The following is a 13,271-nucleotide window of genomic DNA, read 5'->3' as shown; positions in this document are numbered from 1 at the left end:
ATCTGGTGACAGAGCTAAATGATTCATATGAGAATCTTTATTGAAAGTTTGGCCACACACTCCACCAGCTCATTGGAAATTATTTCAAAACCATGTACAAATATTGCAATGTTGAAGCTGCTCTTTTATTCTGTGAGTTACGCATTTATAAGAACAGGAGGAGGCCATTCAGCCCCTTGCAGCTGCTCTGGCATGCAAACTGTCCCTCAATTCACTTCCCAACCTTTTGCCCAGACACATTTCATACAGCAACCTGGAACTCATGCCCTTGAAGGGGTGGAAATGGAAACAATTAATTACTTCAAAAAGAAAAATTGAGGAAAATAAACCCAAAGAGCCATGGGGAAAGAGTGGGACTGTCTGGATTGGTCAATTGAAAGCTGCCACAGATGCGATGGGCTGATTGGCTTCTACTGCTGTAAATGGCTCATGACTTTGCACGTTTACCTAACACAGTCTCAATGTTGAACGTTTCAATTTTCCCTCAGGATCGGATGTGAATTTGCCTCCAGCGGGATACTTTACCCGAAGCAGCAATATTTATGTTATGTCCCACAGCATAAGACACTGGGTGTGTATATTGTGGAATTGAAGAATTCAACAGATATTTATTACCAGTTCACAGGCACCGAGGTGTCTGGGCCAACATTACGCTTCCAGATCACAACATCCTTAGTAGCTTCAAGTCATTCAAGTAATGTTGGAGCTAGGATCAGTGAGATATCTGTACCCTCAGGTTACGTGTTCTTAAATAATGATCATACTGTCAGCAAGTCTCTTAAGTGTATAATTACATCATCCCCACAATCATAACACATTATTTCAGCCTTTTGGAAGAGATTTTTTGTTCTGATTTTTTTTTAAGAAAGCCAATATTTCATAGAATTGTTGTGGAGAAGAATGAGGCCATTCAGTCCATTGTTCTTCTATCTGATATCTTGCCTTATCTGTGTCCTTGCAAATTTTCACTCCTATCCAAATAATCATCTGGAATGCCTCAATTGTAAATTCCATTTTCAACACCCACCATGGTGAGATTCAAACCCGAGTCTTCAGAACATTAGCCAGGTTCCTACCATTGCATTATTACCATAACATCACCAGTTACCTGTGCTTGCTACAGCCGTTAACAGAGCCAATCACAGTGCTATGGATCTGGAGTCACGCATAGGCCAGATCAGGTAGGAGCAGCAGAATTCCTTCCTTAAAGGGAATTAGTGAACCAGATGAGAATTTGCAATGACCATTGGTCACAGCTACCATTACTGATTTTACATTCTGGCTTATGAATTGAATTCAATCAATTAGTTGAAATGATTTCAAATTCCACAAGTTGCCATGTTAGGGTTTGAACCATGTCCCAGACCATTAGGCTTGGCCTCTATATTGCTAGTGCGGAGACATTACCATGCCAGCACCACATTCCCTAGTGACCACCACATTCCCTAGTTACCACCCCACCACACCACATTCCCTATTTACCACTACACTGCCTCCTTCCCTAGTTACCACCACACCACCATATTCCCTATTTACCACAACACCATCACATTCCCTACACTACACCACCTCGTTCCCTAGTTACAACTACACCACCTCCTTCCCTAGTTACCACTACACCACCACATTCCCTAGTTACCACCACACCACCTCCTTCCATAGTTACCACCACACCACCTCCTTCCCTAGTTACCACTACACCATCACATTTCCTAGTTACCACTACACTACCTCCTTCCCTAGTTACCACAACACTACCTCGTTCCCTAGTTACCACTACACCAGCACATTCCCTAGTTACCACTACACCACCACATTCCCTAGTTACCACCACACCACCTCCTTCCCTAGTTACCACTACACTACCTCGTTCCCTAGTTACCACCACACCAGCTCATTACCTAGTTACCATTACACCATCACATTCCCTAGTTACCACCACACCACCATATTCCCTATTTACCACAACACCATCACATTCCCTACACTACACCACCTCGTTCCCTAGTTACAACTACACCACCTCCTTCCCTAGTTACCACCACACCACCACATTCCCTAGTTACCACCACACCACCTCCTTCCCTAGTTACCACTACACCACCACATTCCCTAGTTACCACCACACCACCTCCTTCCCTAGTTACCACAACACTACCTCGTTCCCTAGTTACCACTACACTACCTCGTTCCCTAGTTACCACCACACCAGCTCATTACCTAGTTACCATTACACCATCACATTCCCTAGTTACCACCACACCAGCTCATTACCTAGTTACCATTACACCATCACATTCCCTAGTTACCACCACACCAGCTCATTCCCTATTTACCACAACACCATCACATTCCCTACACTACACCACCTCGTTCCCTAGTTACCACCACACCAGCTCATTACCTAGTTACCATTACACCATCACATTCCCTAGTTACCACCACACCAGCTCATTACCTAGTTACCATTACACCATCACATTCCCTAGTTACCACCACACCAGCTCATTCCCTTGCTACCACTGCACTACCTCCTTCTCTGATCATGCAGATTCCTCTCCTACTACACTTGATGATCTCACCAGTGACAGAAATGTTTTCAATCCTTTTAACATTTTAATGTCCTCAATCAGATCACCTCTCAACCTTTTATATTAATTGTATTATGTATAGATTTCTGGAAATTGTACACATCTTGAAATACAGCGGTGAAATGATCCAGAGAGATTTAATAAATTGAAAGAAGGGATTGCTCACTGGTCTGTAAACTGCAGGAAGAGCCCCATCTACTGAATACAGCCAGTACTGCAGCAAGCTACAAATGTATGAACAGTGGTGGTAGGAACTGCAGTTGCTGGAGAATCTGAGATAACAAGGCATGGAGCTGGAAGAACACAGCAGGCCAAGCAGCGTCAGAGGAGCGGGAAAGCTGACGCTCTGACCTAGACCCTTCTTCAGAAGCTTTCCTGCTCTTCTGACGCTGCTTGTCCTGCTGTGCTTATCCAGCTCCATGCCTTGTTATCTCAGATTCTCCAGCATCAGCAGTTCCTGCTTTCTCCAAAGAATATAGATCCTGTTCTCTGCTCATAGGATAGTTCCACCTTCACAGGAATCAGCCTGGTGAGCTCCTTTTATGACAGGTTGATCTTTCCTTAGGCAAGGGGAACTGAACAGTCCACAATATCTCAGTCTCATCAGTGTTCCTTATAATCAAAGCAAGACTTTTCGCTGTCCCAAACCTTCTTGAAATGAAGGCTGACATACCACTTGTCTTGTGAATTACTTGCTGTTTCTTTATCCTTTCAGTGATTTGAGAAAGGAAACCCAGGTCCCTTTGCAGCCACCATTTCCCGAACTTTCTTCATTTAAGAACTACTCAGCTCCTCCACTCCTCTTAGCAAAGTGGATAGCCTCGCACTTAGCCATATCGCATCCTCTCTGCAATACTCTTGTCCATTCACTCCGTCTGTTCAAGTATCTTTGAAGCGTCAGAAATCATATTCCCGCAAAGCTTTGTGTTATTTAGAAACATGGAAGGATTACAATTGATCCCTGAAATAACTCCACAGAGGTCAGAATCCCATCACCAAGTCACCCTTTATTTACACATGCATGACACTAACTCAGCTCCCTCAGAGCCAGCTCCCAGAGTGAGCAAACCCTCTGACTCTCCTGTTTATATCTGGCAGCCAGGGCTCCCTGATTGGCCCAGATTAACAGCCCCAATCAGGGAACTCATATTCTATCAGATCCACTTGGCTGACCTCATTCCAATCAGGACAGCCCCTAAATTTATATCATTGGCACATGCTACAAACAGAAACACTTCTAAAAAGTTTCTTTAGTGAGAAGCACAAGAGTCAAGAGGTTTTGTGGGTGAGGACTTCAGAGCTTGGAGCAGCTCGCCCAAACCTTTTTCTGGTGTGACCGCACCACCCCCACTTTTTATTGCCTCACACCCTGGGGTGGAGGTGCAGTGTTCAAACTCCTGAGTCTGGACAGCGCATTCAGCGCTTGATTGGGGGGAAGTAAAAGCTTAGTGCGGTGGGAAATCATTTAAACTGAAGGATTTGTTTCATCCACCCTTCCAAAGGTTTGTTTTTGCAGCAGCAATCAGACCTCGGAGTTCTGTCTTTCAGGCCATACCCACCTTTATCCAGAAGAAAAAACAAGGATTTAAAGGTCCCAAAGCTGTTAGGCACCACAGCAACTAATGCACTTAAAATCTGATCAGCTTGTGATTGCCAGGTAAGGAAATGTCCGTAGAACATTATAGCAAGGTGATGAATTGGTGGAATACTTTACAGCAGAGGATGGTTCAGGCTGAGTCACAAAGTAAACTTTTTTAGAAGTGTTTCTGTTTGTAGCATGTGCCAATGATATAAATTTAGGGGCTGTACTGATTGGAATGAGGTCAGCCAAGTGTATCGGATAGAATATGAGTTCCCTGATTGCGGCTGTTAATTTGGGCCAATCAGGGAGTCCTGGCTGCCAGATATAAACAGGAGAGTCAGAGGGTCTGTTCACTCTGGGAGCTGACTCTGAGGGAGCTGTGTCAGTGTCATGCATGTGTAAATAAAGGGTGACTTGGTGACGGGATTCTGACCTCTGTGGAGTTATTTCAGGGATCAATTGTAATCTTTCCATGTTTCTAAATTAAACCAAACCTGGTGGGGATATGAGATAGACAGATTTCTGATCAATCAGGGGATGAAGGGTTACAGGGCGGCTGGAATCAAGGATTATCAGATTGGCCACGATCTCATTGAATGGCAGAGCAGACTCGGTGGGCTGAATGGCTTACTTCTGCTACCATGAAACATGTTTCTTTGCAGTGAACTGCATGCTTTCACATGTAAGAAAAGCTCACATTGCCTTCAGGCATCAGCACCAGGCAAATCAACAGTTTTATTGGGGAGGTAGATGTAAACATGAAGTTATGTCTGCATCGTAAAATGAACCAGCCAATTCCACTTTTATTAGGCCTTTTGATGTAACAAAGCACTCAGAATCAAAGCCTCTTAATTGAGCTTATTAGAAAAGTATCTTTTTTTTAATTAGGCACTGCCTCCTTTTATAATACAACGACTAGTGGGTCAGCATTATCCTCCAGCAATAACAGAGACAACTGTTTGCAGAGACTTTAAAGCAAATACTCTGGTGAATTGGTTCAGTTAAAACAAAAGGGTTGTGACCTGGGGCATTGGCCGTAATGTCATCAGAGTCACTATTTTTATATAGTATTTGCAACGGACTAGAGAACTCACATGCTTTTCACGACACTAGGCTGTGGCCAGCTTGGTCTATTCGACATCACTTGCTGTTTTTTGCAGATGGCATTTGCTACAAATAGAAATGTTTGTCCACGGCAGCTCTCACGTTTCCCTAGCCAAGTATTTGCATAATGCATCTGCTGAGTTCAGCATCCTCAATTTGTGAATTCTTATCCTCGTTTTTCCAAATCACTCCACAGCCTTACCCTTCACCAATCTCCTCCAGCCTTAAAGTGCTCTGCTGACTCAGTGCTCCTACATCACCTCTCGCTTAACCCCAGTTTTAACCTGTCCATCACTGGTGGCCGCTCCCTTAGACTGCTAGGCCCCAGGTTCTGGAATTCTATTCATAAGCCTCTCCAACTCTCTACGTTCCTCCTTTTAAAACGCTCCTGAATTCCCACCTCCTGGAAATTTTTTCTTTCAATTCATTCTTGGGATGAGAGCAGCACTGGCTAGGCAGCATTTATTACCCATCCCTAAGGATGTGTTTTGAGCCACATTGTTGTGGGTCTGGAGCCAGACCAGGTAAAGGACAGCAGTTTCCTTCCCTAAAGGGCATTGGTGAACCAGATGGGTTTTTCCAACAATTGACAATGGGCTCATGGTACCATCATCAGATGACCTTAATCCAGAACTTTTTTAATTGAATTTAAATTCCATCCTCTGTCATGGTGGGATTTGAACCAAGGCCCCCAGAACATTATCTTTGCCTTTGGATTAATAGTTCAGTAGTAATACCATTGGGTATTGCCTCCCTTTATACAGCATTTGTAATGGACTAGAGAAATCACATGCCTTTCATTACAATGTGCCCTAATATCTTCTTCTGTGGGCAGGTGTTAGCTTCTGTTTGATAACACTCCTGTAAATTATCTTGGGATATCTTGCTATGTGAAAGGCTTTACACAAAGGTAGGTCAGACACAAAAAATCTGCAAATGCTGGAATGCAAGGTAGACAAACAGGAGGCTGGAAGAACACAGCAGGCCAGGCAGCATCTGGAGGAAAGGAACAGTTAATGTTTTGGGTATTACTCTTCTTCAGGACTGGATATGGGGATAGTGGGAGCTGCGGATAAAGGCAGGGGTGGTGTGGTAGCGGAATGGTAGTGATAAGTGGACACTGGTCGTAGGTAGGACCTAGTTGGTCGATGGAAGGGATGAATCCGGTTGGTGTCTGGAAGGGAGGGTCAGAGGGTGGAACGGAAAGGAGGAGGTGGGGCTGGAAGGGGAGGTGGGGGATGGGTTGGGAGGGTTATTGGAAATTAGTGAACTCAGTGTTGAGTCTTCCAGGCTGTATGGTGCCCAGATGGAAGATAAAGTGTTGTTCCTCAAATTAGTGTTCTGAACCACTGCAACACAGATGAGGCCAAGGATGGACATGTCAGAGAGGGAGGGTGTGGGGGTTGGAGAGTTGAAGTGGATATGACCATGAGGTTGGCTGTTACTGGCCAGGCAAAGATGCTCAGTGAAACAGTCATCTAGTCTACGTTTGGTCTCAGCGATATAGAGGAGACCACATCGGGAGAATCAGATGCAATAGACTAGGTTGGAGGAGATACAGGTGAAGCTCTGTCTCACTTGGAAGGACTGCATAGGGCTCTGGATGGGGGTGAGGGAGGTGGTGTATGGGGAGATGTTCCATCTTTTACTGTTACAAGGGAAGGTACCAGGCAGGTTGGAGTGGTTGGTGGGGAGTGTGGCACGAACTAAGGATTGGCATAGGGAATGGTCCTTGCAGAAGGCAGAGAGGGGTGGTGGGTGTGGAAGATGTTCTGGGAGGTGGGATCTAATTGGAAGCTGGAAGACTGATGGAGTGGAGCGGACCCACAAACAAAAATGGTCAGCCAATTTTCCTCACTCTGTGAAAGAGGAGAGTGGGTCGGGGTAGTCCAGGGAGACAATTTCAGAATGTGTGGGGTCACACACTGAGGGGCAAAGGAAGTGGAGATCACTCCGCAGGCAGAGATTTGAGTAATTTAGGGGAGCGAATCAAAGAGTCATAGTGTAATACGGCAGGAAAACAGCCCCTTCAGTCCCACCAGTCCATGCCAACTACCTTTCCCAAACTAAGCTGGTCCCATTTGCCTGTGTTTGGCCCATATCCCTCTAAGCCTTTCCTATTCATGTCCCTGTCCAAATGTCTTTTAAATGTTGTAATTGTACCTACACCCACCATTTCCTCTGGCAGTTCATTTCACATACAAACCACCCTCTGTGTGAAATAGATCGCCCTCAGGTCCCTTTTAAATCTTTGTCCTCTGACCATAAAGATATGCCCCACTCTGAGGAAAAGACAATGGCTATTCAGCTTATCTATGGCCCTCATGATTTTATAAACCTCTATAACGTCACCCCTCAACCTCCTACGCTCCGGGGAAAAAGCCCCAACCTATCCAACTTCTCCTCACTCCTGTTCCAGTAAAATCTTTGTAGATATTTTCTGCACCCTCTCCAAGTTACTAACATTTTTCTTATAGTGGGGTGACCAGAACTGAACGCAATACTCTGAAAGGGACCCCACCAACGTGACAACATCGGACAATAGGACGGGTGAATACCTATGGGTAAGATAAAAGGGAGGACACAAATTTTAAACTTGAGCCAAAATTGGGAGGAGACATGGCCCAACAAGGCTATTGGTGCAGAATGATCAGCCTGAGCTTTCCTCAAAAGACAATCCTCCCATTCCATGTTAAGTTAAAGAGAAACTATTTATATACCATTCCTTACTGTACAAAATACAGCCTTTTACAAGATGGAAAAGGGCTATTCAGTCCATCAGGTCAATGCTGGCTCTTGGTGGAGCAATCCCATTGTCTCTTTCTCCTCCATGGAAGGAGGGTATTGCTGGCTAGGCAGCGTTTATTACCCGTCAATTGACAATGCGCTCATGATCACAGGTATCATTAGACTCTTAGCTCCTGATTTTTATTGAATTTAAATTCCACCGTCTGCTGTGGAACCAGGGCCCCCAGAACATTATCTGAGTTTCTGGATTAACAGTCCAGCAACAATACCACTGGGCCATTACCTCCCATTAGCCTGTCCCTGTAGCCCTGCACATCTAGGCTCTTCAAGCACCCCTTTTCACATTCCCTTTCCAGAATATTGACCTTCTCATGAGTAGACAGCTGCTGGTCTTTATAACAGGAAAACACTTCTACTACATATTCACAGCCTGGACGTCTTCTGAAAATCATCACAAACATGAAGGGCTGAATAGCCTCTTTCCGTACTTCAGGCATTTTGTGTCTGTATGATATAAAGCTGCTTTAGCATTTGGGAAAGATTGACAGAAACATATGGATTTTAGGAACATTGTTCCCACTGATTAGGAAGCAGATTTGAAATTGATGACACTGAGGAATTGTAGCCCTCAGGTACAAAGTAATAATGAGTATGCTAATGTTTATTTAAGGTGCTATTGATTTTTGTACTCATGCTCTGAGAAACAGATTGAAGTAGCCCCATAAAATGCTGTTAATATTTGACATCAAATGCTGCTGCAGCTCAAAGGAGATTGGGAAATCAGTTAGCAGGGTGAGATGATTGATAGTTAATCAGTTTGTAAATCGTTCCTTACAGACTCCGCCAAAAACACACTATCCAATGAATATCAGCTAGTCTTCTCAACATGCAAAATCAAACAAAGAACTCCTGATACTGGAAATCTGCAACAAAACCAGAAATTGCTAGAGCAACTCAGCAGGTCTGGCAGGATTTGTGGACAGAAAGCAGAGTTGGCGTTTTGAGCCTGCTGACTCTTGTTGAGGCTCTGAAGAAGGGTCCTTGGACTCAAACCTGTTTTCACCCTGCTTTCTCTCTGCAGATGCTGCCAGACCTGCTGAGTTTCTCCAGCAATTTCACTTCTTGAAATATAATTAGGTTTAGGAATCCAAAACTCCCAGACCAAATATATGGAGAACAATTGACTCAAAACTAGGGAGCAAAGAAGTGAAAAGGAGCATTTATAAATGTGCACTAATGGATTTCTGGATTTGGAGTAAGCAGCTGCTAAGTTGCTGTATAAGCCACCAAAATATAAATCCTCTCATTCAGTTTCAAATGTGGAGATCCACATACCCGACCACCTGCATTTGTATAACACCCTAAGGTAGTAAAACATCCCAAAGTGTTTCACTTAACCAAAGAATGGGGGGTGGTGAGATTAGGAAGAGGCCATTCAGCTCATTAAGCCTGTTCTGCTGTACTATTCGATGAGATCAAAGCTCACCTCTATCTTAACCTGTCTTGGTTCTGCAACACTTGAATAAATCTATCCATTCCAGTTTTGAAATTTTAAATTGATCTCTAGCCTCTATGGCCTTCCAGCGGATAGTATCCCAGATTTAACTGCCCTTTATATGAAGAGATTTCTGCTATTAATCCTGAATGGCCAAGCTATCATTTTAAGATTACATTTTGTTTGATCTTGATGACTCAACAGTTTCCATCTGCATACCTGTGCCCTACCAAATATTCCAATTATTTTAAACACCTCAATTGAATCACTCTTTGAAATTGAAGTACATTCATATTCAGGAACTCGTTCTCTGCAAACAAAAGCAATATGTCCAAGCTGTGTGCTTTATCTGACTCGACACAATGGGAGCCTGATCCTACTTACTTTCTCTGTGGTAATTTCTTGGCCAATTAGAGAGTCAACTTGCCAACCAATCAGCAATGTTTTCGCCTGTGACGTAACTTGTTGTAATCACTTGAAATGTGGAGTTCTTGCATTTGACCTGATGTGTTCAGGGCATAACGCATCATCAAAATGTCTTTTGTTTTTGATAATACTCCTTAACCTCAAGGCATTTCAAGCTTAATCTGTGGAACCTGTCCTCACAATTTAACGTTTTTATTCCTGACAAAATGTAAGCACACACCACTGAATGCATACTCGTGTTAGTTCCATTTTCCTGATTACTGTTGCCAAACAAAGGTCTGAAATAATGGTCAAAGAGGTAGAAGTCCATATTATGGTGATTGTAATACAGTCAACCAGCTGGACCCACCTCCACCTCCGCACTTACTTCTTTAATCATGAGCCTAACCCTCCCTCTACTGACCCCTTCTCCCACCTCCAACACACCGCCTCCTCCTGGACACCACCCCAAGGCCTCCTACTCATCCTCGACCTCTTCATCTCCAACTTCTGTCGAGACATCAATTGCCTCAACCTCTCCATCCCTCTCACCCACTCCAACCTCTCCCCCACAGAATGTCCAGCCCTCCGCTCCCTCGTCTTCAACCCCAGCATCACTACAAAACCCACAGACAAGGGAGGCGCTGTTGTAGTACGGTGCACTGATCTCTACAGTGCTGAGGCCAGACGCCAGCTCTCTGACACCTCCTCTTACCGCGCCCCCCCTTGATCATGATCCCACACCCGATCACCAAACCATCATTTCCCAAACCGACCTCCCACCCACAGCCTCCAATCTCATCATCCATCTCAATCCCCTCCCTGAAATAACAACCAAAACAGAATCCCCCTCGTCCTCACGTACCACCCCACCAACATCCGGGTCCAACGCATCATCCTCTGACACTTCCTCCAACTGCAATCTGACCCCACCACCAAAGACAATTTTCCATTCCCACTCTTATTACCAGAGGGACCACTCTCTCTGTGACTCCCTTTTCCATTTCACACTCTCCTCCAGCCCCACCACACCCAGGACTTTTCCCTGCAACTGCACTGCCCACTTCTATCTCCTTTCCAAAATCCACAAACCTGACTGCCCTGGTCGACCCATTCTCTCCACCTGCTCCTGCCCCATCAAGCTTATCTCTACTGACCTCAACTCCATTTTCTCCCCCTAGGTCCAGCAACTCCCCACTTACATCCATGACAGCACCCGTGCCCTCCACCTCCTCCAAAACTTCTGATTCCCTGGTCCCCAACACCTCATTTTTACTATGGACGTCCAGTCCCTATACACCTGCATTCCTCATGCAGATGGCCTAAAGGGCCTCCACTTCTTCCTGTCCGACAGGCCCGACTAATCCCCCTCCACTGACACCATCATCTGCTTATCCGAACTCGTCCTCACCCTCAACAACTTCTCTTTCAATTCCTTCCACATCCTACAAAGGGGGTGGCCATGGGTACCCGCATGGGCCCAAGCTATGCCTGTCTCTTTGTAGGTTACCTGGAACATCCCTCTTCTGTAGCCCCAAACCCCACCTCTTCCTCCATTACATTGATGACTGTATTGGCGTGGCCTCATGCTCCCACGAGGAGCTCGAACAGTTCGTCCACTTCACCAACACCTTCCACCCCAACCTCAAGTTCACCTGGGCCATCTCCAAGACCTCTGTCTCCTTCCTGGACCTCTCTGTTTCTATCTCTGGCAACCACCTGGAAACCGCCACCGATTCTCACAGCTACCCAGAATACATCTCCTCCCACCCACCTTCCTGCAAAAATGCCATCCCCTATTCCCAATTCCTTCGCCTCCACCACATCTGCTCCCAGGATGAGGCATTCCACTCCCAAACATCTCAGATGTCCTCATTTTTCGAGGACTGCAACTTACCCCCTTCAGTGGGGGAGAATGCCCTCGACCGTGTCTCCGGCATTTCCCTCACACCCCCTCCCTGAAATAACAACCAAAACAGAATCCCCCTCGTCCTCACGTACCACCCCACCAACATCCGGATCCAACGCATCATCCTCTGACACTTCCTCCAACTGCAATCTGACCCCACCACCAAAGACAATTTTCCTTTCCCACTCTTATTACCAGAGGGACCACTCTCTCTGTGACTCCCTTTTCCATTTCACACTCTCCTCCAGCCCCACCACACCCAGGACTTTTCCCTGCAACTGCAGGGAAACCCCTACATCTCCCCCCTCACCCTCATCCCAGGCCCCAAGAAGACCTTCCACGTCAAGCAGATGTTCACCTGCACATTTGTTAATGTGGTATACTGCATCCACTGTTCCATATATGACCTACTCTACATTGTGGAAACCAAGTGGAGGCTTGGGGACCACTTTGTGGAACACCCACACTTGGTTCGCAGTAAACAACTGCACCACCCAGTCATGAACCATTTCAACTGCCCCTCCCATTCCTTAGATGACATGTCCATCCTGGGCCTCCTGCAGTGCCACAATGATGCCAGCCAAAGGTTGCAGGAACAGCATCTCATATTCCACTTGGGAACCCTGCAGCCTAAGGGTATCAATGTGGACTTCACAAGCTTCAAAATCTCCCCACCCCCAACCGCATCCCAAAACAAGCCCAGCTTGTCCCCGCCTCCATAACCTGTCCTTCCTCCCACGTACCCGCTCCTCCCACCTCAAGCCCCACCCCCATCTCCCACCTACTAGCCTCATCCCACCTCCTTGACCTGTCTGTCCTCCTGAAAATGACCTATCCCCTCCCTAACTCCCCACGCACACTCACCTTTACTGGCTCCACCCCAGCCTCTTTGACCTGTCTGTGTCCTCCCCACCTATCTTCTCCTCTCTCCATCTTTGATCCGCCTCCCCCTTTCTCCCTATTTATTTCAGAACCTGTTTCCCCTCCCCAATTTCTGAAGAAGAGTCTAGGCCCAAAACGTCAGCTTTCCTGCTCCTCTAATGCTGCTTGGCCTGCTGTGTTCATTTGGCTCTATACCATGTTATCTCAGATTCTCCAGCACCTGCAGTTGCTAATATCTCATAGTATCCTAGTTTCCTGATTGAGGCTATTAATCTGGTCCAATCAGGGAGTCCTGGCTGACTTAAAAAAGGTTAAGTGTCAGGGAGACTGACACTCTGGTGCCTGACTCTGTATGAGCTGGCACTATAGTCAAGGACTGTCCATATGTAAGTAAATGGTGGACAGGGTACTAGCCTCTGCAGAGTTATTTCACATCTGAACCTGTATGCTTAGAAAGGGGAGGGGTGTGATCATTACACAAATGTGTCAGAGGTCTTCGCAAAATTCATTGTCCTGTTATTTTATTATTCTTAACCTTGTTTCCTAATTTTTGTA

The sequence above is a fragment of the Stegostoma tigrinum genome, chromosome 18 (assembly GCF_030684315.1).
Source record: "Stegostoma tigrinum isolate sSteTig4 chromosome 18, sSteTig4.hap1, whole genome shotgun sequence".
Lineage (NCBI taxonomy): Eukaryota > Metazoa > Chordata > Chondrichthyes > Orectolobiformes > Stegostomatidae > Stegostoma > Stegostoma tigrinum.
The sequence above is the reverse complement of the archived record's forward strand: the minus strand, read 5'-3'. Positions refer to the sequence as shown.